Genomic DNA, 26,034 nt, shown 5'->3' with positions numbered 1-26,034 from the left:
TTGATGTCTATGTAAAAATTGCTGAACTATGGTTCTCCACTATATCCTATTTTTCACCTCCTCTTTCTAGTGTGTAATTTCCATCGATACTACACCTTCCTGAAACTTTCTTGCCGTCTTTTTCGTGGTCTACCTCGTCTCCTAGTCCCAACTGGTCTTCTGTGCAGTACTATCTTTGGCATTCTTCCCTTATCCATCCCTTCGACATGACCTGCCCACCTGATTCTTTATGACTTTGTGTATCTTGTTACATTTGGTTCCTTGTAAAGCATCCTTAATTCTTGATTGGTGCTTCTATGCCAGCCGTCTTCTGTATCTGTATTCTTTCCCCTGAAAATAGCTCTTAGCACGTTCCGTTCTCAACTCTATATCTTTTTTTCTTCTGTTTTATTTAGCACCCATGTCTCACATCCGTAGGTGTCTGTTGCTCTTATTACGGTTTTGTATATTCTGGTTTTCGTCTTTCTCGATACGCACTTTGGCTTTAATTTGAATAATTTTTTTAATCAATTTAACACCTGTATTTGCTCAGTGGCGTACCATAGAATGGAATTCCTCTTAGCGTTATAAATAGTTTTTCTTAGGTGATATGCTTTCCCTCATAACGGTGTTATTTCTGGAACACGGCTTTTTAATATTCACTAATTGAAAAGATTATTTAGACATTCTTGTAAAATTAAAAAACATCTCTGGGCCTTTATTATATTAATTTCGTTAATATAATGTGTAAAAAATCCCTTATAATTTCGTTCCTTTATGATCGGATGTATCCAATATCTGTGTTTCTTTTTTTCTTTAATCTAAGATAAAATAAACTTGTATTTATTACAAAAGACAAATCGTCATAACTTTCAGACATCGTATCGTACAGCCGCCAACACGCGACTAAATTTGGCAACAACGAAATACAAATACTTTAAATCGTAGCATAGCTGCCGCTGTTATATCGCGCCATGTGTTTTACGCTGCCTCGACGTCGATTCGACGCGCGCCGCCTGGTGTGTCCTTGCTCTAATGGGTTCAGTTTTATAGTATGATTAAAAGCGACTACGAACTGCCCCACGCTACCTAGGTACTTAGATAATATTTTTGTGAACATATATAGTTTTTATTTTACTTTATTGTATTCAAAAAGGAACCCAATTCCCAAAGCATGAGCGAAAATTTGAAATGATTAAGTAATGAAACTATAACAATATAATCGAATAAAGTTTATTTATAAATCTACATTAACTTATATACAATAACAAAAACTACAGTTAAACAATAACAATGCTTAATTCTAATGTCTGATTAGTGATTAAAATAAGTAAGAGTGAACACTATATTTTAGATTTTAAAAGTTGCTGCATAATAATTGCAAACTGACTTAATGAAGTCTAATTTAGTAATGTTTTGATTAACGCAATATTAGCCTATTTTCAATAAAATCAACTTTTCTTTTTGCCGTTTTATCAAGTTTTTTTTCGAATCTATGTGCAGTTCTAATTTTCACATATACTTCTGCTTGAAAATTTAACAAAATGTCTGTAAATTTAAATATGTCAGGATGTGATTTATAAAAACATTCGTTAAATTTCGACTGAAATGATTCACATGCGTTTGTAGTAAATATTAGAGATGATGAATTTGAAGCCCACATGTAAGGTGGAAAAGTTGCATCTTCCGTTAAATAATAATTATCAACTAGGTAATCACAAAATTGCAAAACTCTGTCATCTTCTGGCGTAATATTAAAAAGTTCATCAGAAAAAAAGTCACCAACATAATTTGGATCTAAATAGGGAATGCCGAAAAACAATTTTAAATATTTGCCAATAACAGTTTGATTTTTATATTCCGAGGACAAACCTAAATTTTGAATTTTTCGGTACCAATTTTGTGTTAAATGAAATTTGCAACAAAAAATAATAATGTCGGGTCACCCTAACTTGGCTGTATTTTGAATTGCTATTTCAAAATCAGAAATTATTTGCTTCGGTTTGAAATTTAAATTCAAATCTGTACATATTGTTATTATTGTATCATTTTGTACGATTGCTGTGATTTATTTGGTAACAAACAAAATACTAGAAGAACATAAAAACCATTTTTGAAGCCATGTATAATAAACATCGGACACAAATATAAATAGAACAGTATTGAAAAGTTCCATCTACATACAAAGAATCTACATTACACAAAAAGTAAAGATTTGTGTAACAATTAAAAATTGCGGAATTATTTTTCGTAGATAATAACAAGTTTTCACCTGTATTTGTTTTTAAATTTAAGTTCACTAACACTTGTAGAACATCTTCCTGTGACTTGGGCAATGATGGTGTGGATTTTCGTCTTGCAGCATAGATATTTCTTCGAACGCAAGGAATGTCTTTCATCGTCAGCGGTAAATTGCTGAAATTTTCCTTCCTCAATTCCTTGTGGACAATCTTTAAAGGTATTTCACATATATCTTCTACAGCTTTTTTCTTTGTAGAATTACTAAAAATTTGCCGGTCTATGTGGATATCTGGAGCATGATTATGCTCCACCGATGCTTTTTCAAGAATAACATAATTTTCATCACCTTATTTTGTGTACACTTTTTGTTGACACCCTTTTTTGATGCATCGCCATCTAACTTTTCCATCTTTAAAGACATGGGCCTCTTGAATATTTATATTCATTAATTATTAATAAAAGTTCTCCCCTTTGACTAAACCGGACACTATACCGTAATACTTGCAACTGAAGTGAATAACTGAAAATATTTATATTCTTACTTTCAACTATAATCAAATTTGGAATTTCCAGTCTTAAGACTTAATCCCCAAGTTTCTCGGCGATGGGGCAGCAGGTACTTGGGATTAATGGGCACAGGTTAGTCATTGCTATTTTGCGTTTTATTTCTTTGTCTGGATTTAGTTGGTCCGTTATCACAGTTCCCAAATATGTCATTTTTTGAACTCTCACTAGAACTCATTTAATTGAAGCTCTGCCTCTAGATTTGGGTCACGACTAAAAACTAAAAATTTGGTTTTGTTTGAGTTTATTTTAAAGCCCATTTCCTTTCCTACCTCGTGAATATGATCAAGCAGAATTTGGAGGCCTTCAATATTATCTGACAGAATTATTGTATCGTCCGTGTATCTAATCACATTAAGTAGTTCCCCGTTGATTTTTATTCCATATGGCTGGCTCTTAAGTGCCTTTTTAAATAACTGGTCCGAGTAAACATTGAACAATGTTAGCGACAAAATGCAACCTTGTCTAGCTCCTCATTGTATTGGGATTTCGTCGGTGTAGTTATCTCCAATTTTTACGATAGCAGTTTGATTCCAGTACAAATTTTTAATGACACGAATATCTTTGTCATCTATTCCTATATTTTTCAGCATCTGCATTTTCAAACTAGTTTAAAAAAAGTGAATAAAAATGCATTTATTAGTAATAAATAATTAGGCAAAATATTTTTTCTTTTTTTCTTGTAAACTTTTTATTTTTTTATATAATAAATTATATAAATATATTTATTACAATTTTTCATCAATTATCATATACAGTGCTAGTCAAAAGTCCGTACCCCCCCTCGTATCTTTTGAACGGTTATACCTATAATAGTGAAATTTGGAGGGAGGAAATAAACGGACGTAAGCTTCTTAATTAGTCATGACGGGTGACATAATAGTGACAGATGACGTTACAGAGCCACTGTGACCGATAATTTTAAATGGGACCTTATGGCAAGTGATACCTCGTTTGAAAGGTATTGAAAATACCTATTCAGTCATACTAATTTTGTTTGAGTTTAAGCTAATTTTGATGAATAAATGAAATAAATATAAAATCGTAGTTTCGCATTTAATTAATAAAAATTCAAAATTCCGCCTATGATTACTTGTCAAACAGGTTGACGTTGACGTAAAAACTACTAGAGAATTAAAAAACGTCAACTTTTTTGACAAGAAATCCATAGGCGGACATTTGAATTTTTATTAATTAAATTCGAAACTACAATATTATATTTATTTAATTTATTTACCAAAATCAAAATCAACCTAAACCCAAAAAAATTAGTATAATTGAATAGATATTTTAAATACCTTTCAAACGAGGTATCACTTGCCGTAAGGTCCTATTTAAAATTATCGGTCACAGTGGCTCTGTAACGTCAGCTGTCACTATTACGTCATCTGTCATAACTAGTTAAGAAGCTTACGTTCGTTTATTTCCTCCTTTCAAATTTCACTATTATAGGTATAACCGTTCAAAAGATACGAGGGGGGTACGGACTTTTGACTAGCACTGTACATAACATTACTTGGTTATTTAAAAGAGTTATTTAAAAAGTTTGTAAGGAAAAATTGACGATACTTTTGCATTATTATTTATTACTAATAAATGCATTTTTTATTCACTTTTTTTAAACCAACTTGAAAGTTTAGTTCATGCCATTTCATTTGACAGCTGTAGTATGGTTCTAACATTATTTTTTTCTGACTTATGTTATTGCAAAAAAAAGCTCTCTGGGATAAACAATTTGAATAAAATTTAAACAATTGCATGAATCGCTTTAAAATTTTTGTCACATATTAAGCACTAAAGAACCCTCATTTGACAAAAATCTCAAAGCTGAACACTTATTTTTACAATAGTTATTGCGAAATTAATTTTTTTGAAATTTCGACCTTTTTCGCAATTATATTAACAATAAATGAGTATTAGGTCTGGATCCCGCGTATGAAAAAAAAGTTGATTAATAGCAAGCTGAAAATTTGTTAATAGCTTAAGGGTGTCTAGTCGGATAAACTTTGATATATGGGAACACTGGAACAGGGGCAGTTTTAATTGTGGAACAGGTTAAAAATTTGGAACGGTCAGACCACGAAAACGGCACATTTATTTTGTCGGACAGAATAGACTTAAACTCTCCGAACAGAGATTAAACTCTAATGCAAAAATCAGACTGCTATTTATCACCTGTCATAATTCCTGTCATTTGACATATTCTACATGTTCCACTCATTAAAACGTCCATTTGATAATAAATAGCAGTCTGATTTTTGCATGAGAGTTTAATCTCTGTTCGGAGAGTTTAAGTCTGTTCTGTCGGACAAGATACATGTGCCGTTTTCGTGGTCTGACCGTTCCAAATTTTTAACCTGTTCCACAATTAAAACTTCCCCTGTTCCAGTGTTCCCATATATCAAAGTTTGTCCGACTAGACACCCTTAAGCTATTAACAAATTTTCAGCTTGCTATTAATAAACTTTTTTTTCATACGCGGGATCCAGACCTATATATTAAACTTTGTAATAAGCCATTTTAAAGCTTTTTCAATTCTCTCGAAGATGTCTCTACTAAGAAAACCATAAGTCTTACTGTTTGCCATTATTTGAAAAAAAATAAGGAAAAAGGCCGTTTTTTGACACTAAATTGTTTATAAATAAAAATGGCCGCCAGATACTATGCAGGAAATAGTTACAATTTGTTCTTATAGGTATATAAAAACGCTTCAGTACCCTGGATGTTAAAGTGTCACGAACAGGGTACATTTTTGTCTTATTACCCTGGCCTATAGGCTTTTCTACGACGAATGTTTTGCCAGAGTTGAACATGAAGGGGAACTATCCCAACAAATAAGCATCAAAAAAGGAGTAAGACAGGGCTGTGTCTTGTCACCGACATTGTTTATAATGGTCATAGATTGGATAATGAAACAAACTGAAGATAAAAAAACAGGTATACAGTGGTCACCATTTACAAAACTAGAGGATCTAGAGTTCGCTGATGACATATGTCTCATAACATCAAACAGACAACACATGCAAAACAAAATCACCAGATTGAACAACATAGCAAAAACAACCGGCTTAAAAATAAATCCCAAAAAAACGAAAATACTATCAAATTGGGAAACGAACGGAAACAATATATATTTGGAAAGGAAACAAATAGAAGAAGTAAAAGATTTCTGTTATTTGGGCAGTCTGCTAAACACAACAGGAGGCACAGAAAAGGACATAACACAAAGAATAAGCTTCGCACAAAACGCTTTCAACTCTTTGCGCAAGATATGGGCCTCGACAAACATCAGCAGAAGAACAAAGCTACGAGTATTTGAAACTAATGTAAAGTCTGTCCTATTATATGGAGCAGAAACATGGAAACACCATAAAAAATTCTTTCAGAAAATACAATCCTTAATTAACAGGTGCCTACGTATTATACTGAGAATATTTTGGCCAAACAAAATTACTAATGACAAATTGTGGAGAATAACAAATGAAGAAAGGATAAAAAAACGGAAATGGAAGTGGATAGGACACACCTTACGAAAACCAGCAACAAATATTGCTAGACAAGCTCTACATTACAATGCTCAAGGCAAAAGAAGAATGGGTAGACCATCTTATACGTGGAAAAGAACAATAGAGAAAGAACTCAAAGAAAATAATTTAACATGGAACGATGCAAAAAAGATAGCAAAAAACAGAAGAGAATGGAGAAAACTAGTAAACAAAATTGGACGGAACTCAACAGATGATGCGTGGGACTAGCAACCTCACCATCATTCCTCATGCTACTTGAAACACCGCAAGGTGCCCTTTGCTCCACTTGGAGATGTATGATTATGATGACCCTGGCCTATTACGTTTGTGCAAAGATCCCTTGAAACAACTGCAATTTATGATACAATGAACAAATACAATTCCAGCTTCATTTTATTTACTCTAATTAGCTGTATTATTTCATATAAATCATCTCGAAAACAAAGCAGCCAATCTTCCTAATTAACCCAATTCAACCGTTTTTTTATTTTGGAACATTTACATTTCCATTAAATCAAACTGACATTTAAATGTCTCTTTTCTCGGAGATCGCCTAAATGACTGAAAAGAAAAAGCGTGTCCGATTGAATACTAAAGCAGAGCCCTTTGTTAAAGGAAAGCGTGAAATTTTTCGTTGCCCTAAGAGGAAAAACCCTGTGGGATACGCTGCGAAATTGGATCACTGAAATGGGCTTTTCTTGTATTTACATCATCAATTTTTAAGTATTATTTCCCACTTTTCGCTTGTATAAGAGAAGAATTACCGAGGTTACATAATTAAATTACATATACTCCGGGCAAATTAGGAAAAAACGGGGAAAAGTTATTTTATTGCTGGAATCGAATCTTAAGTTTGCATAATAATAGTAATATAGGTATGCAATGTCTGCAGAAAGTGTGCTATTTAGCTTATAAACAAATTAGCTCTCCGAAATTTTCTTTTTTCAATTATTGCTCTGTAACTCAGAACATTTAAAATAACCTTGGTATAATAATTTCCCGTCCCTCGCAAATACATATCCACCATTAGTAGAATTAGATTTGGACATCCAAATCCATTTATCCATTTATTTAAAATAAACATATTAGATTCGAATATTTGTCAAGAATGTGAGGTTAAAAGTGACTTGAACCACATATTTTTTGAATGCAAGAAGCATAAAGAATACTCCCTGTAAATATTCTCTTTATTCTGTCACTGGATAAAAAGAAAATTTTTGACTGTTGTCGGATAGTAAAATATTATTGTAATTAGTTATATTTGTAAAATATATTTAAAAAAATATTTAAAAAAATAAAAAAAAAATAAAAAGAATAATAAAAAATCAAACAAAAAATAAAAAAAAATTAAAAATCTACTATCTAAAAAATAATCTAATATCAAAAAAATACAAAAAAAATTAAAAAAAAAAGATCAAAAAAGAGAAAAAAATCACTAAGAGGATTTAAACCTCCGAGGTGTTGAACCGGGTTGACATCTTATCGTAGTGACAAAGAAAAACAAAACAAAAAAAAAATACAAAAATTAACGCAATTATTTTAAATATTAACATTAATATTTTTATTTGTAAAATGTATACACTATGTCAGAAGATTTTAACTTTAAACCAAAATAAAAATTCCCAACCGGTAATATGACCGGGTAATATGACCCGTATGCACGCCAATGGTGAATGTAAAATTCTTAATTGTATATAAAAAAATGCGCAATACCTATCTCTTAAAACCTACTAAATTTTATTTGCACATCTCAACCGGTTTTAAAGCAATAAATAAATCGTCAGTTTGTAAGAAAATATTCAACATCCCGTATCTTGGAAACGAAGCATTTGCGGACATATGTTTATAAAGCAAATGGTCATTATTTTTTCATGCAGAATTACCCCTTAAAGTTTGTCGCACTTTTTTGTAAACACCCTGTATTGATGAATAACATGGCTAGTTGTTAAAGTACCTAACTTTTTTATTATCCCACATAAGTGAATGAATCGAAGAGCAAAATGTTAAGAAAGCTTAAGGCTACAGTTGAGTTTTAATTTCAATATTATATATAAGCTAGAATATTCCACAGGGTGTTCCAAACGTTGAGGAAAAAACACACTAATATTTTTACACCCGGTATACAATGACATTTACCTGTTTAGCAATAATATTATTACACCGATATTCTTGAAAAATAAAGCTATAACATGCTAAAAAAATCACTCAAATCAGACAACAGGTTTAGGAAATACGAGACATCAAAAATGTCCCATTTTTAAGGTGGTTCGTTAATTTTGATGCTTAGTGTATATCCACCATCATTCAGTAGAATTAGATTTGGACATGCACGTTATCCTGCACAGTTATTTAAAGTAAACATATTAGATTCGAATATTTGTCAAGAATGTGAGGTTAAAAGTGACTTGAACCACATATTTTTTGAACGCAAGATGCATAAATACTCCCTGTAAAAAAATTTTTGACTGTTTGGTATCTTTTGTCAGATAGTAAAATATTATTGTAATTAGTTATATTTGTAAAATATGTTAAAAAAATATTAAAAAAAAATTAAAAAAAATAATAAAAAAATGAAACAAAAAAAAATAAAAAAAGAACAAATTAAAAAATATACTATCTAAAAAATAATCTAATATCTAAATAAATACAAAAAAAAAAGATTTAAAGAAAAAAATCACTAAGAGGATTTAAACCTCCGAGGTGTTGAACCGGGTTGACATCTTATCGTAGTGACAAAAAAAAAATAGAAAAATGAACGCAATTATTTTAAATATTAACAATAATATTTTTATTTGTAAAATGTATAAGTACACTATGTCAGAAGATTTTAACTTTAAACCAAAAACACCCAAATTAAAATTCACCGTCATTTAATTCCGAACATTTTATTTTCTGATTTCCTTCGACGAAAATTTTCCTCGTAAATTCCTGGTATTTCCAACAAAATCTATAGTTTTTAACTAAAATTTTAGGGAAGTAATTATTTATCAATAATTAAATAGCTTGGTGCCAGGAAAACCTTTTTTGTAGTAGATTATATTTCTAATAAACAGTTTAGCAACAATTAAATTGTTAATAAACAATTTACGATCGCAATAATATCCAGAAAAATTATGATACACCAGAATTACTATACTGCGTTCCACGGTCACCTTTCAGTACAGACTCTTATGAAGAACACTGTTGCCAAGATATATTATTATTTATATTAAATAAATTTTAAAGTATTTTTATACCTCACTTGGTCTATTAAATTTGTCAGTATGTATGAGAAATCTTGTAAGCTGTCAAAGCAAAGGGAGTTTAGCTCGGTGGTAGCTCGTACGACCAGAGATCGAGAGCTCCCTGGTTCGAATCCGTTTGTTATCTAACTTTTTTTTATTTTTAGTATTGTTTTAATAAAAATTTTTGGAAAGTAGTAAGTAAAAATTAGTTTAATTTTTAAATACAAATAACCTGTTGAAAGTATATTTATTTCGTTGCAATCATATAATAGAAGTATAACTTCTTACGTGCGTACAAAGTACACGTGTTAAAAAGTACATTTTTAAGGCACTCATGTGAATTTCAGAATTCGCTTAGCTCATTCTGCAAAGTTTCACATGCTGTAACAAAAATGAGAAAACTTCTGTTGGAGTGAAAGTAAAAAGAAAGATATAGGTACTCCAACAGAAGTAAGGAAAAAAAAGAGTACTAGATATGAATAAAAATGAAGAGAATGTGGGGTGTGTGTAAAGAAAAGGTGAAGTGGCTTCTACGTTGAGAAGCCGCAATAGGAAAAAATAAAAAATACTACTAAAGTGCAGTAGTACTGAAGAAAGGGGAATTAGAAGGGATAGAAGTAGAAGTGGGAAGAGACAGAGGCAAACTGAATAGAGTTGGCTAGCAAGAGATGCAAGAAAACCACTTGACACTCAAGGATGGATACGGCTCGTTTGCATGCCTGTCGAAGAACAGTAGCTCTATATAGATAGTAATGATGACTAAAAGATGAAATAATAAAATAAGAATAATGTACTGAAACTGAATGAAGATGGATAATTGCTAAAGACGAACAAAATAAATAAATCTAACAAATCATGGGCGCCATGAAAATGATCTTCGATCATTTTCCCAGGTATCTTATACTGCTGTCAAATATTAAATATATCAAACCTGTAATAATGAACATAAAGGAATAATAAAAATAAATGATATACAAAATAAATAAACATTTATTAAAATGAACTACCAGATTTTTAACAATCTCTGAGTTAAACAAAGTGTATATCATGTGACTCTAAAATGACAAAAGTTTGCAAAAGTTATGTTCAACCTAAGATAACAACAATGTTACCTGTTACAAAATTACAGGTATAAGTACCTCTCACTAACATATAGGGTACACAATTACATAAGTCTTCTACCAAATGGTTATAGTACGCCCGCTACGTACAACTAAAGGAAACTGACAAAGATGAAAATACTACAAATAAATAGGCCCAAGCCTCACTAAGGGAAAATACAATAATGAATAAATAAAGTTAAATATACAATTGACTAAAGTAGAAATGAAGTTGAGATAAATACCGACGATGACCTAAATTAACCGAACAAATGGAATAAAGCGAATAACAGTAAAATATTTGGGAAACAAGCTAGTAATATTAAAAAAATAAATTTACCCGAATTACATAAACCAATATCAAAGCAATAATAAAGTATTAAAAACCTAATTTTCTCTAGGCTTATTCCTGTGCACAAGAAGTTACCGTAGATACAAAGTTTGGGAACCAAATAATCTAATATACGAATATGTCAAAAAAAACCAGAGGTAACCTAAATCTGGAAAAAAAAACAGTGTATTTAACAGATAGTCTGAAATATAAAAAAAACCAATAGTTACTAAAACACCTCACTAAATGTTCCCAAACGAGGTTGCGGTTGCATCCTAGAAAATGATGCACCAGGATGGTGCGACCCCATGACTCCTGTAGGCCCAGGTGCCAAGACGAAAATTGAGCTGGAACGCTCCCATAGCTTGCTCCCAAATAGACATACTCCCATGATGACTTGACTGTGGCTGTAGTGGTTTCTCTAGGTGGTCAAATAAGGTCTATGACTTCATGGTAGGGTTTCTCCCAAATGGCTAAAAAACATTCCCAGTTTTATTTCTCATTTTAAACATGAGCAAAAAGTAAAGGGAAGAAGAAATAATTGAGGAACTTTTTAGAAGCAATAGTATAGAAAAACCGACCATTAAAACTGGAACAAAAACCAATCTCAGGTAACCTTGAACTGTTTTGAGTGTGAATACATGGACAAATGACATTGAAATGATTTATTTGAGGAAATATCTGTAAAAAATATATTGAATTTATAAAATATTGGATGTCGAATAATTTAAAACCTACAGAGAAATGGTAATTATTTTCAATATTAATTTGAGGACTTCAAAAATGTTTGGTTATGTAAAACCAAAAACCACATTAATATAAAAGATCGATATAAAGATAATATAAAGATCGAAATAATCTACATCCTTCCCTTAATAGATTGACTAAGAAAGTTTAAAATGAACCAAGTATATCTAATGTTCCATAACAAAAAACAAGGCTATACCTACATAAAAAAATTATTATGAAAAAGTAGATCTCACCGAATGATTCCTATTTAGACTCCAACAGGAGTTGTCACCCACATGTCTCCTCACTCCAGACAATCCTTGGTGGTAACTTTTTACTTTACTTTAAATTGCTTGATGTTATAAAATAAGTTGGATGAAATTATCCGCCATTCTATATGGTACCTCTATTCGACACAACAGCCAACAGTCAAGTAAAGAACGAGAGGCGCTTCTCCGCCAAGGTAAACGTCAAATTCTCTCAGAACCCGAATAATTCTCGATAGGTGGAGTACGTTCCATCACCGAGGTATGACGTCACCTCAGTGGTCCTATACGAGAATTTAAATGAGAGACCGAGGGAAAATAATAATAATAATTATTAAAGAGCTACTTTCGTAACGTGACCGTTACAATCCCCTTCTACTTGGGAAAAAAAAATTTTATCCATAAAATTTTTTTTCTAAACTTCAAAATAATAACAACTAACTTTGCAATACATAGTCTAACAATCCACGTTGATTCGCAAGATTACCAATAAGAATAAACTACTGATCAGGAAAAATAAATATATTACTCAAATTCATACTAAAATGTTACTATGTTACTCTCTGCTACCAAATATTGACATAATATTGCTTAAAAGTCAAAACAGAACTAAATATTGCACTAAAGTTCATAATAATGCTAAGTGTCGAATTGGGCACCAAACCAAAATTGAACTATCCATGGACATCAGATTTATAAAGGATATATCCAAGGACGGAACAACCAGGAAAAGGTGTGAGCCAATTCGAACCATATCAAAAGTAAATGTACCAAAGTGAATAAAAAAACAGTAACTAAAATAAGTAAAGAATTGAGCACTTAATCCAAAATTGAACTAACAATGGACACCAGATTCATAATAGGCATATCCAAAGAAGAACGACCAGGCAAATTTATGGACCAATTCACACCAATACTAAACCACATAAACAGATCAGGTCTACGTACACCCACATCCGGTAATACGAACCTATCCAACCAAATACACAAAATAAATGAAGAATCGGACACTTATCCAGAATCGGACTATCAATGGACACCAGATTTATATAAGAGTATATCCAAAGAAAAACGATCAGGCAAATTTATGGACCAATTCTTACTAATACTAAATAAACTAAATTATTGGATCCAATGGTAACTAATACTGCACAAAATAAATAAATTAGGTCTACATACACCCTCATCCGGTAATATGAACCTGTCCAAACTAAGTAATCAAAATAAGTCAGAATAAATATTGCTAACAGACTAAGTAACAGAGATGTAACCTAACTAAATCAAAAGTAAGATAAATACCTAATGTGTATTGACTAAAATATTATAGAAACTACATAAACTAATTCGTGCTGGTATTCGCGAACTATAGCATGTTGCTACAACAGATGTATGAGAATAACCAGACTCAGATAAAGTACCAATAATGTAAGAATAAGTAAGAAAGAAAAAGAATAAATGATGAACTCATAAGTTTTATGACACTATGATAAGTGATAGGAAAAAAAAATATGTGATAAGTGATAGGAAAAAAAAAATTGACGAGAACGGCCAACCAATTTTAATTAAAACTGCAGAGTCATGCGCTCTCACATACGTGGAATTATTCAGGAAATGTTCCAAAATCTAAATAACAAAACTAATGCCTAAGGAAAGAAGTGGGAATATACTCAAATGAACAACTCATTTGTCTAAACACTCCAAATACTGAATTAATGAACCTACTATGTATAGGTATAGTCAAAGCTTTGATCGATGAATACGTGCACACTAGGATATTTATCCCTCATCAGTCAAAGTTCCACATACATACTATGAAGTACGAGACATAATACAAATTAAATAAACCTCCCTATCAATTTGTAACAAAAACTGGAATAAGTGGACTAATTACAGGAGAATGGTTAGGAACTGATGATGAATAGACATCTGCATACTCTGCCATGAGGACATAGATTACGAAACCGGATAGCAATGGCCAATTGCTGAATTTCGAACCCACGTACTCACTCACTAGCATTAACAGAGTAAGGACAGGCTAGTCCACAAGAAGAAATCAATAAAAGACTTAAGAAACCATACATACTCACATCAACATTCCAATCTAATTCCAGAATCATTATTGGAGACAAATGTTAATAGAGTAACCCAATAACAAATTAAAAACCACATTGTAGGATAGAAGGATATAAATTATTATAAAGTGTTTAAGATATTGGAGACAAATGTTAATAGAGTAACCCAATAACAAATTAAAAACCACATCTTTCCAATATGGCAAATTCATAACTAGATATAAAAATAATATAAAAAAAATAGTAGGTAATCAAATATTCAAAAATATATAACACATAGGTAATCTGACATATGTAGTGCATAACATATAGTTCCATAATAATATCCATATTAACCAAGAGTAGGTACTTGTATGAGTTCACCTATCCAAATATATAAATATATAATACTCAACAACCCTTCTAACTTAGGGGTTAGGTGTGCAAAAACTAGACAAAAATACAAGTGAAGTTTTTATTAATTGGATAATCCTACTGACAGGATTAGCAATTAATAATATTGACTCATAATAATAATTAAAATGCACCATACCTAATACCCAAAAAAAAATAAACTCATACATAAAGTACTACATAATAATTAAATTAATAAGTAATAAATAAAAGTCATCAAAACTAAGCCAAAGATGAAATCAAGCAATGTATGTAGGTAACTGCATTATCAGATGGAAAAAAAAATTAGACTAAAATTTCTAACCATACTAAAGATTGAGCTAAGCTAAAGACAAACAGAAGAAGAGATTAGCTTGAACAACACTGTTAAGGTAATCTTCTTCTGAAGATTGTTCTATAACTTAATAGAAAAATAGAATCAATGTTTCCTAACTAATAAAGAATTTATATTTAAATCTCAACCTAAAGTATCTGATTTCTATGAGCATTATATTATGGTACCCACAATCCACATTGATATAATATTATTATCAACAATAATAAAACTAGAAACTGAGATGGGTAATGGAACTACTGTACCATACAATAATTATAATTGTTATGTTTAACACTACCAATTAAAGAAAAATAATTTGGATGACCATCTGTAATCATCCGAACCATGCGAATTCAACGTATCATGTGTAGAAGCTAATGTTGTGGACTGATTGTGCTTTGTGGTGTGTGCCTGTCTTACCAAACAACCCAAATATCAAAAATAACCAATATAAAATATAATCTAAAGTTTGTAAGACAAAGATACATATGGAGAAAATATTAGCGACACACCAACAAATCAAAATGCCAGCAAAATATATAAATAATCAAATCAATAAAGTAAATAAAATACCTAAATACTGAAAATTATTTCTAGTTAGGTGTAAAATATAACCACACTAGAAAACAATATATGCATATAGTCAATAATTAATTGTACGTGCAAACATACTACCATTGGTAGAAGGAATAAAAATTTAACTAATAGAACATAATGTCAGTTATGTATACTCAATCTAAATACATAAATAAGTTTCCAATAAAAATACAAAATCCAAACTAACATATGAGCTGTACCACTAAAACTAAAAATGAGGTATCGAAATAAACTAATCAAAACCAAAAGCAGCATAAGTCTACCTGTTTAGTATTCGTAAAGTTTTAAAGACCAAAAATAAATCAGAAGTAACATGTATACAAAGATATCAAAAAGTTAATAAAACAGAAAATTCCAATAAAAGAAAATTGAACTAAAAGAACTACTGTCTTAGAACCAAAAACGGTTGGCACCACGCATTGGGCAGCCAGTGTAACAAAATGAAGAAAACTTCTGTTGGAGTGAAAGTAAAAAGAAAGATATACTCCAACAGAAGTAAGGAAAAAAATAAATAAATAACTAATGGGACATAGATGTAGAGAGATGGGCTGTAAGAAAAGGTGAAGTGGCTTCTACGTTGAGAAGCCGCAATAGGAAAAAATAAAAAATACTACTAAAGTGCAGTAGTACTGAAGAAAGGGGAATTAGAAGGGATAGAAATAGAAGTGGGAAGAGACAGAGGCAAACTGAATAGAGTTGGCTAGCAAGAGATGCAAGAAAACCACTTGACACTCAAGGATGGATACGGCTCGTTTGCATGCCTGTCGAAGAACAGTAGCTCTATATAGATAGTAATGATGACTAAAAGATGAAATAATAAAATAAGAATAATGTACTGAAACTGAATGAAGATGGATAATTGCTAAAGACGAACAAAATAAATAAATCTAACAAATCATGGGCGCCATGAAAATGATCTTCGATCATTTTCCCAGGTATCTTATACTGCTGTCAAATATTAAATATATCAAACCTGTAATAATGAACATAAAGGAATAATAAAAATAAATGATATACAAAATAAATAAACATTTATTAAAATGAACTACCAGATTTTTAACAATCTCTGAGTTAAACAAAGTGTATATCATGTGACTCTAAAATGACAAAAGTTTGCAAAAGTTATGTTCAACCTAAGATAACAACAATGTTACCTGTTACAAAATTACAGGTATAAGTACCTACCTCTCACTAACATATAGGGTACACAATTACATAAGTCTTCTACCAAATGGTTATAGTACGCCCGCTACGTACAACTAAAGGAAACTGACAAAGATGAAAATACTACAAATAAATAGGCCCAAGCCTCACTAAGGGAAAATACAATAATGAATAAATAAAGTTAAATATACAATTGACTAAAGTAGAAATGAAGTTGAGATAAATACCGACGATGACCTAAATTAACCGAACAAATGGAATAAAGCGAATAACAGTAAAATATTTGGGAAACAAGCTAGTAATATTAAAAAAATAAATTTACCCGAATTACATAAACCAATATCAAAGCAATAATAAAGTATTAAAAACCTAATTTTCTCTAGGCTTATTCCTGTGTACAAGAAGTTACCGTAGATACAAAGTTTGGGAACCAAATAATCTAATATACGAATATGTCAAAAAAAACCAGAGGTAACCTAAATCTGGAAAAAAAAAACAGTGTATTTAACAGATAGTCTGAAATATAAAAAAAACCAATAGTTACTAAAACACCTCACTAAATGTTCCCAAAAGAGGTTGCGGTTGCATCCTAGAAAATGATGCACCAGGATGGTGCGACCCCATGACTCCTGTAGGCCCAGGTGCCAAGACGAAAATTGAGCTGGAACGCTCCCATAGCTTGCTCCCAAATAGACATACTCCCATGATGACTTGACTGTGGCTGTAGTGGTTTCTCTAGGTGGTCAAATAAGGTCTATGACTTCATGGTAGGGTTTCTCCCAAATGGCTAAAAAACATTCCCAGTTTTATTTCTCATTTTAAACATGAGCAAAAAGTAAAGGGAAGAAGAAATAATTGAGGAACTTTTTAGAAGCAATAGTATAGAAAAACCGACCATTAAAACTGGAACAAAAACCAATCTCAGGTAACCTTGAACTGTTTTGAGTGTGAATACATGGACAAATGACATTGAAATGATTTATTTGAGGAAATATCTGTAAAAAATATATTGAATTTATAAAATATTGGATGTCGAATAATTTAAAACCTACAGAGAAATGGTAATTATTTTCAATATTAATTTGAGGACTTCAAAAATGTTTGGTTATGTAAAACCAAAAACCACATTAATATAAAAGATCGATATAAAGATAATATAAAGATCGAAATAATCTACATCCTTCCCTTAATAGATTGACTAAGAAAGTTTAAAATGAACCAAGTATATCTAATGTTCCATAACAAAAAACAAGGCTATACCTACATAAAAAAATTATTATGAAAAAGTAGATCTCACCGAATGATTCCTATTTAGACTCCAACAGGAGTTGTCACCCACATGTCTCCTCACTCCAGACAATCCTTGGTGGTAACTTTTTACTTTACTTTAAATTGCTTGATGTTATAAAATAAGTTGGATGAAATCATCCGCCATTCTATATGGTACCTCTATTCGACACAACAGCCAACAGTCAAGTAAAGAACGAGAGGCGCTTCTCCGCCAAGGTAAACGTCAAATTCTCTCAGAACCCGAATAATTCTCGATAGGTGGAGTACGTTCCATCACCGAGGTATGACGTCACCTCAGTGGTCCTATACGAGAATTTAAATGAGAGACCGAGGGAAAATAATAATAATAATTATTAAAGAGCTACTTTCGTAACGTGACCGTTACAATGCGTGCCTTAAAATTGTGCTCTTAACATTTATATCATAAATAACTATTAAATATAATATTAATCACAGGCTAATTATAGTTAATATTCAAATGATATACAGTCGAACCCGCTTATTAGAGTACCGGTTATAGGAATATCCCGGTTTATGGAATATAAATTCGAGGTCCCGAAACGTTTCCATTTACTCCTTGATAAATTTATCCGTTTATTGGAATACGTAATAATAAAGCAATACCGCCTATTAGAATATTTTTGAAATCAACGAATAAATTTTTACCTACAATCTCGAATTTTCTAAAAATTTAAATTATGTCTTGTACTATGGTTTCTCGCCAAGGGCTTCGAAGGCCCGTAGGGCTGTTTTATTTATATTATTTGGGTTTGTCAGATAGGTAATACCTATTCAATCATTTACCGACAAATTCAGTCGTAAAATAATTTCCTTTGTCTACAAACTATACATATTGCCACCCAGTTGCCTGTTATAAAATGTTTAAGAAACAGTTATCCCATCATAATCGCTTGTAAAGTTATAAAACGTTTTCGGGATGGCCAAACCATTGTAAATTTTTCTAATTCAGAGCAACAAAAGTGACTAGTATTTTATGTAACAAAAAAACAAGCTACAATTACCGATTATTTTTCAAGACTAAATAAACAATTTTCTTATTAAGTATATTATGTATTTTAATACGAAAATATTTACATAATCTATATATTGCATACATATCATATTAATTACTGTATGCATTCACATAATATAATGTAATTTGTTTTTTTAATAAATACGTTACGCTATTGTATTATTGACATAAAAAGACCTAAAGCCTAAAACCATATACATATACATATTAACATAGTATGTATTATTATTACGTATATTTGGTACACTTATTACGGCTAGCCACCAATGATCGGTTATTAAAATATCCCGGTTATAAGAATATTTTTGCTTGGCACAAAGGCTATTCTAATAAGCGGGTTCGACTGTATCTATAATATCGTATAAATATCTTTCCGGAATGGGACGTGAAAGCCGTTTCGATGCCGCCGGTTCATCGCCAGTCCATTTCATCGCCGTCCGTTTCATCGCCAGTTAGTCAGTTGATTTTGTTTTATGGGAGATGACACGATACGACGTTAAATTCAGTTTAAAACTTTTGACAGTTGAAAAGATAAAAAATATTATTATTTACCGTTCTACTTCCCCTAATTTTTTGTACAGAAATTTTGGGTTCTTTTCGAATTTAAGAAACAGTTTCTCTTGGTTGGAAATGTTGATCGTGAAATTTAAGAGACTATCATTATAATATATTTTATATTACAAAAGTTTAAAAATCTATTAAAAGATTAAGTATGGCAACGGGAATGGTCATTTCCTAGAATTCCTAATTAATACTAAAAATAAATAATTAATGTAACTGTCGAAAATTCGGAAATATATCAGATAGCGATTAACTGACTGGCGATGAATCGGCCGGCGATGAATGAGCCGGCGATGAATCGGCCGGCGATGAACTGGCGGCATCGAAACGGCGGCGATGAACTGGCGGCGATGAAACGTCCTAGACCCATATCGTTCATAGTACCTATCTATGAATTATTTAAAAATAATAAAACCCACAGATTTTTAAATCAAGATGTTTTGGACTTCTGGAATATTCTATTTAGACGGACTTTAAGTTCGTCTGCTTAAAACCGGCAACACTGAGCTGCAAGGTTCCATAAGTTTTATATTGTGATATGCTGCCCACACTGCAAAGTGACTGCGGAACGCAGAATATGATTTTCGTATTCGCCGTGTGCAAGTACTTGGAGGGGATACGAGAAACGATCGTGCGCGTATAGCGGACAAATCTTGCAACTTCCTTAATATATATTTCTTAAATAATCCATATTGTTAATTGAAATTGTCAAATTGACGTATATTTTATACCTACTGTCATTGAAGAAAATGGGATTTCGCAAATGATATGTTATAAATTGTAAAAATTATATGTTGCTCCACAATGTTAATATGATATATACCTCGTCCAATTTACTTACCGTTGCACGTCATCCGCGCCATAGCCTGTGACACGATACCAACACGAAATATCTAGGCGGTAGGTGTGTTCCCCTTTAGAATCATTTTGAATCTAAAAAAGAATCCTAAGATTCTAAAGAAGCCTAAATATTTCGTGTTAGTATCGTGTCACAGGCTATGGCGCGGATGACGTGCAACGGTAAGTAAATTGGACGAGGTATATGCAATTATTAAAGTGAATTTAATTAATGGTATTTTGCTTGTAGTGCAATGTTTACCTTTTAATAACATAACCTCAATCTTACTTTTTCTTCTTATTCTTTTTTGGGCTATGGTCTTGACAATTATCCAGTAACCAGTACTAATATAATGGGCCAATATAATTAAACGTGCTAAAAATGTTGCCGAGCTTTGAAACCAGGTGTCGCATTTCCGAACTTGCACGGTCCCAATAGGGCTTTTCATTCACAGTCATTTGTTTCAAGCTTCTGTCATATGTCGTATAATCCGTGTATATTAATATTATACACATATTATACAACATATGACAGAAGCTCGAAACAAATGGCAATCGATGAAAAGCCCTATAGAAAGGCACTATACCTATGTATCTAAAGCCGTCTACTCACGGTACTGCGGTGTTGTTCAATTTTGTCAAATTAGACTAATTGGCAAAGATTTTAATCATGTGTGACCGTGCATCCAACAAAATCGTATAATTTGACCACATAGAGACTGGCCTATCTGCTGCAGTACTGCAGAATTGATATCTTCGACGATTTTGTCATACGACACCGCAATACCGCGAGTGGCCGGCTTAACCTATTTTACAGAATTGAAATTGGACTATTTAAGCGGCCTCAGGAATGTTTTAAAGTTATAAAAAAATGTTTGCTTATAAACAAATATAATATCTCGACAACTATCTGATTAAATTAAATTAAGAAAACGGTTTTGAAAACGAAGCGACCGGATGCTTCTTTTAAAAGAAAAAAGTTGAATTGTGAGGAGTGGTTCCTGAGATACAACCGGTCAAAGTTGACTGGCATTTGCGACGAAGTTATAAACAATAGGATGGTTATCTTCTTTTTATTTCGATGCTCTTTCTCCATACAAAATTTCATGTCTTCAAGAGACTCATAACGTATATTATAAAAATATTAACGTATTATTATAAAATCGGTATTACGCGTTTAAAATACCAAAAGTACCAAAATCCCAATTAAAAACTAGGTTTAAGAAAATAGAATTCCAGAATAGAAAGGCCAAAATCAGTATACGGCTTCCCATAACGTAATATTCTTCATTTTAATTTAGCGAAATTTTTAAATCCGATGTGACTCGAGTAGAGACATCTAACTAACGCGTTACTAAATGCCAAAAATGCTTTAGTTTTGTTATAGTAAATTTATTAATCTATGCAATTAATATATGCAATCTTAAGATTCGATTACAGCAATAAAATATCTGGTAGATAATTCCCAAAAATTGCCTTTTTTTCGATAATATGCCCAGACTAATAACAGTCTACACATTTATCTTGTCGACGACGTTTTCTGGCAAAAACGAATATTAGAAGTAAAAGGAACGGTATTGCCGCATGAATCCAAAATGAAACAGGAAACGTTTATTTTAATAATTAAGGAAAAACTAGGGTTTTTTTCTTGCCGCTGCGCTGTCTGGAATAAAAATAATTCTAAAACGGCTTACGGCTTCTTACGGTTTGCCTGGCTTGTTTTTAATAATGCTTTCAGATTTTTAAGAAAATACAAGATACAGAATTAAATGAATAAGATACAAAATCACTATTATAAAAAAATATTTAAAATTGAGGTATTAAACAAAATTTGTCAACATCGCAAACCGCTTAAACATTGAACCTATTAGAACAGGGCATTTGGCAATAAAAACACCGGAATAAACAGATTGTTAAATACAGCACCTAGAGACTAGATGCAACTTATTGCATTGTGTTCATAGGGCAGTCAATGAGGGTATTTGGCTCCGAATTCCATCCTACTACATCGATTTACTTGATATTTTCACAGTAAGTAGGGAATAGCTCATGAAACAAAGTCTACCCTATGCCGATGTGCGCTTTTATCTTGGGGGTGGTTCCCACCCCTTCTCGTGAGTGAAAAATGTTTTGGTTAAAATAGCCACGAAACTCAATACTTTTTGAGTTATTCGTGGTTGAAAATTGGCCATTTTCATTCAAAAATGACACCTTTATGGACGGATTTTCGTGAATACCTTAAAAACTATGCATCTAATAAAAAAACTAAATAAAATATTTCGGTAGGTTATAAAAAACAAAGAGATTTGTTCCTTCATAAATCAAACTAAATCTTCTAGTTAAAATAGAAAGAGATATATGGTAGGTAAGAAGAGTTTGTTTTTTTGCTGCATGCTCAAATCGGAAAATTTGCTTCAAGCTCAACAAACTATTTTCACCTACTACCATATCTCTTTTTGTATTATAACTAGAAGAGTTATGGAGGCAAATGTCTCTTTGTTTTTTTATAACTTACAAAAATGTTAAATATATTTTTTTAGTTAGATGCATAGTTTTTAAGACAGTGGTTTCCAACCTGTGGGGCGCGCCCCCATAGGTGGGCGCGAGAGTTTTGCAAGGGGGGCATGCAGATGTTTAGAAGTTCGAATACAAACCAAAGAAGTCGAATAGGTGCCAATAAAATGAATCTACCTGCTATCTAATGCTATTTGCATCTATTGGCAGAATAGCTATGATGCTCAGTGAATCATATTATGCTGATCAACTTAAAATCATTCCACTTGCGGGTAATACGATGGGAAGACGAATATCTGAAGATCTCTGCGATCAATTAATAGAAAAAGTAAAACTATCTTTTTTCGCGTTGCAAGTAGATGAGGCTATCATGTTCTTAAGGATGCACACTTGATAACATATGATGTAAGATATGTTGTGGAAACTGATGTTAGAGAGGACATGTTATTCTGTAAACTTATTGAAGGCAATACTACGGCAAGTAAAGTTTTTAATATCATTGATAATTTTTTTAATGAAAATGACATTCTGTGGGATAACTGTGTGGGACAATGCACAGATGGAGCTCTATCTACAGCAGGAAAAAATGCCAGTCTACAGGCACGAGTTCGAAAAGTGGCTCCTCGTGCAGCTTGGATGCATATCATGATTCATAGACAATCGTTTGTTTTATGAGATATGGGTGAAGATCTAATAACAGTATTTGAAGTTATTATAAGAGCTGTAAATTTTATCAAAAATAACCCATTAAGGGGAAAGCTTTTCGCAAAATTACGCGATGGGTGTTCAGAATATAGATCACTTGTATATTATTGTGAGCCACGTTGGCTTTCTCGTGTCAAAGTACTTCAAAGGGTGTCCGAGCTAAAAGAAGAGATCGCCATATTTCTTACTGATAATAATAGAGAATAGGCAAATTTGTTTTATGACACGAAATTCCTTGTAAAACTTGCGTATTTAGTTAATATTCTTCAAAGACGCAGTATTTTAAATAAATCAATGCAAGGGCCCCAAATGCATGCATTTACGTAGAAAGACAAGATTACTGCATTTATGAAAAAATTAGTTGGATAATAAGTTTGATAATAATTTTACTGTGGATAATAAGTTTGAAAAATTTCGACATGTTTCCCACTTTTAAAATTACCTGTCTTGAGGATGAAATAGAAGAAAGTAAAGTTCTTAGTAATAATCATTTGACCAGTCCATGGAAGCAATTCTCAATTTACTTTAAAGATCTTGACATGTCCAAATATGAATGGATTAGAAACCCGTTTTTGATTGAAAAATATCATGATTTTTGCCTTACGACAGCAGATCAGGAAATGATAATAGACTTATCTAGTGATAGCAAATTTTCAAGATTTAGTTGAGAATTTGTAAAATTAGATCGTTAAAAAATTAAGGGGGCCCAACAATTTTATTTTTTTGAAGTGAAAACTTCTTTAGGGACGTTGTGCACTTTTTGGATAGGGGAAAAAGCATTGAATTCGCGACCGTCATCGCGACCCTCATCGCGACCGTCATCGCGACCGTCATTGCGACCGTCATCGCTTATGCTATATATTATGTGTATGTATATATAATAAATTGTGTAGAGGTATTTAAATTTAAAATAAATGTAAAACATATTTTTAGATGGGGAAAAAGGATTTATTTCGCGACCGTCATCGCGACCGTCATCTCTTCGGCTAAATCAATTTTGTACGTATATACATTATGTGTATGTATATATAAATTGTATAGAAGTATTTAAATTTAAAATAAATATAAAACCTATTTTTGAATGGGGAAAAACAATTTATCTGGCGACCGTCATCGCGACCGTTATCTCTTCCGCGAAATAAATTTTGTACGTAGATATATTATATTATGTGTATGTATATATAAATTTTATAGAAGTATTTAAATTTAAAATAAATGTGACACATATTTTAAGATGGGGAAAAAGGATTTATTTGGCGACCGTCATAGCGACCGTCATTTCTTCGGAGAAATAAATTTTGTACGTATGTATATTATGTGTATGTATTTATAAATTGTATAGAAGTATTTAAATTTAAAATAAATGTAAAACCTATTTTTGGATGGGGAAAAAGGATTTTTTGGCGACTGTCATCGCGACCTTCATCTCTTCGGCGAAATAAATTTTGTACGTATATTTATTATGTGTGTGTATATTATATAAATTGTAGAATTGTAAATTTAAAATAAATGTAAAATCTATTTTAGGATGGGAAGAAAGGATTGATTTCGCGACTGTCATCGCGACCGTCATCGCTTCGACGAAATAAATTTTATACGTATATTATTATAATGTACGAATTATTGAAATGGAAACTTCTTTAAGGACGTTGTGCACTTTTTAGATGGGAAAAAAGCATTGAATTCGCGACCGTCATCGCTTCGGCGAAATAAATTTTATACGTATATGTATATTATTATGTGTATGTATATATAAATAGTGTAGAAGCCAAGCAACGCGTATATAATATTGGTATAACACCTATTTTTGGATGGGGATAAAGAATTGATTTCGCGACCGTCATCGTTTAGTCGAAATAAATTTTGTATGTATATATTATCTTCTTCTTCAGCCTGTTTGCATCCACTCCTGGACAAAGGCCTCCCCATGAGTTCTCCATTCTTCTCTGTTTTGTGTTATTTGGTGCCAGTTTCTCCCCATTTTTGCTTTGATGTCGTCTAGCCATCGTTTTTGTGGTCTTTCTCTACTATGACTGTGCTCGCGTGGTTTCCAATGTACAATGTTTCTCGTCCACGTTTCGATGTCTTGTCGTGCCACGTGTTCTACCCAGGTTTGTTTCATTTGCATTTCAATTCTTCTGATTACATATTACACTTTCGTCCTGCTTCGGACGCCGTCATTTTGTATATGTTCCCTCAGTGATACCCCTAATATAGCTCGTTTGATCGCCCTCTGTGTCGTTCTCAATCTATTGGCTGATACCTCTTTAAGTGTCATCGTCTCCATTCTATAGGTCATAATTGGTAGAATACAACTGTTGAATACCCTTTCCTTTAGATTTATTGGTATCTTTTTGTTCTTCAACACATCACTGAGTCTTGCTTCTGCTGCCCAAGTCATTTGGATTCTTCTAGTTATTTCTGCCGTTTGATTCTGTTTGCCTAATTTGATCGTGTGACCTAGGTATATAAACTTTTCGACACTTTCGATATCACTTCCGTCTAAGTCGATCGTGATAAATTGATTTGTCATCACTTTTGTTTTATTTGTTTTTGTCCTCTGTCTTTCTCTCTCTGTTCTTATGTTGCTT

General features: G+C 32.0%; 1 protein-coding gene and 1 long non-coding RNA gene across 5 annotated transcripts in view; one reads left to right on the top strand and one right to left on the bottom strand.

The window, feature by feature from the left end:
• Positions 1-26,034, top strand: part of LOC114331137 (diacylglycerol kinase 1) — a 1,205,680-nt gene that overhangs the window by 889,045 nt on the left and 290,601 nt on the right. The window lies entirely within an intron of this gene.
• Positions 10,508-18,722, bottom strand: LOC126880093 (uncharacterized). Its single transcript, XR_007696404.1, has 2 exons — positions 17,801-18,722; positions 10,508-17,290 (listed from the first exon to the last, which is right to left on the bottom strand). It is a non-coding gene; the product is annotated as an uncharacterized LOC126880093 (long non-coding RNA).

The sequence above is a fragment of the Diabrotica virgifera genome, chromosome 2 (genome assembly GCF_917563875.1).
Source record: "Diabrotica virgifera virgifera chromosome 2, PGI_DIABVI_V3a".
NCBI lineage: Eukaryota > Metazoa > Arthropoda > Insecta > Coleoptera > Chrysomelidae > Diabrotica > Diabrotica virgifera.
This window is presented reverse-complemented; position numbering and strand designations above follow the sequence as displayed.